Raw genomic sequence first — 1,248 nt, forward strand, 5'->3', positions numbered from 1 at the left:
CAGCTAATGAACCAGATTCTTACCCTCACCTAATGTCTGTGCCATCCTCCAAGCAGAACCATTGTTCAACAGTTTGTGAATGACTTCATGGATAGACCATCTAAATACACACACCATTTCTTAAATGAATGTAACCTGTTCTCTGTGGGCTGAGAATAAAGTCACTCAAGTCAAATAGCTATGACCACAGCAGGAAATCTATATCCAAAACTTGTGCCTAAAATTCATTCCTTGGCGCAGAACTGTCAACTCTTAGCTTAGCTACAATGAAGGTAAAATCCTTTGGTGATGTGAGAGTCATTGAATTACAGTCTTATTACAATGAAATCCAATGTCTAAAAATTGTACTTATTTTGGGCTTGTGCCACAGTAAGAGCCAAGATTTTAAGCTCTACTAAATACAAAACAAACAAACAAACAAAAACACTTTATATATTTATGTTCATTTAAGAAAATACTAGTAGTGATATATTATTTTGAAATATACAGTTAATATGTTTGGAGTTATTTAAAATTTATATTGAGAAAAACATGTGTTTTCAGTATTGCTGTAGACAAGCATCTACATAAGACTGTTAAATTGATTATTGTTTTATATCAAACAACTTTTATAATACTCATTTTTATTGTTATAGTGTTTTATAAATTTTAAAGTATATGATAAAAAAGATATTGTAGGTATTAAAGGGGGTCTCTGGGAGGAGTTGAGGTACAAAAGGGAAACGAGAATGCGATTTAATTTTATTTACTTAAAATATGTTTTTAAATGTTAAATTCAGATAAATTGAAACCATGTAACTTTTCTCATCATAATGCAATAAAATTAAAAAAAAAAGAAGCTCTGTGAAGGCTGTACAGAGAGCTCAGTCAGAATGAGCAGAAGAAGCATGAGTTTGCGTCTCCATAACCACAGAAATGCCAGGCATATCTCAAAAGATACATAGGAATGCATTAGGCCCCACATCTACTTCTGTCCTCCACCCTCTATAAAGCACATACACATGTGAACACACACACACACACACACACACACACAAAGGAATTGTGTACAAAGAAATCAAGGACTGACTTGCTAATTAATTGCTAATTAATACAAAGTACAACTAAAGGAAATCAAGGGGATACAAATTGGAAAGAAAAAAGTCGGGAAAAAAGGCAAGTAACATATGAAGGAAGACCAATCAGAATTACGGCAGATTTCTCACCAGAGACTATGAAAGCTAGAAGATCATGGGCAGATGTCATACA

Source organism: Mastomys coucha, chromosome X (genome assembly GCF_008632895.1).
Source record: "Mastomys coucha isolate ucsf_1 chromosome X, UCSF_Mcou_1, whole genome shotgun sequence".
Lineage (NCBI taxonomy): Eukaryota > Metazoa > Chordata > Mammalia > Rodentia > Muridae > Mastomys > Mastomys coucha.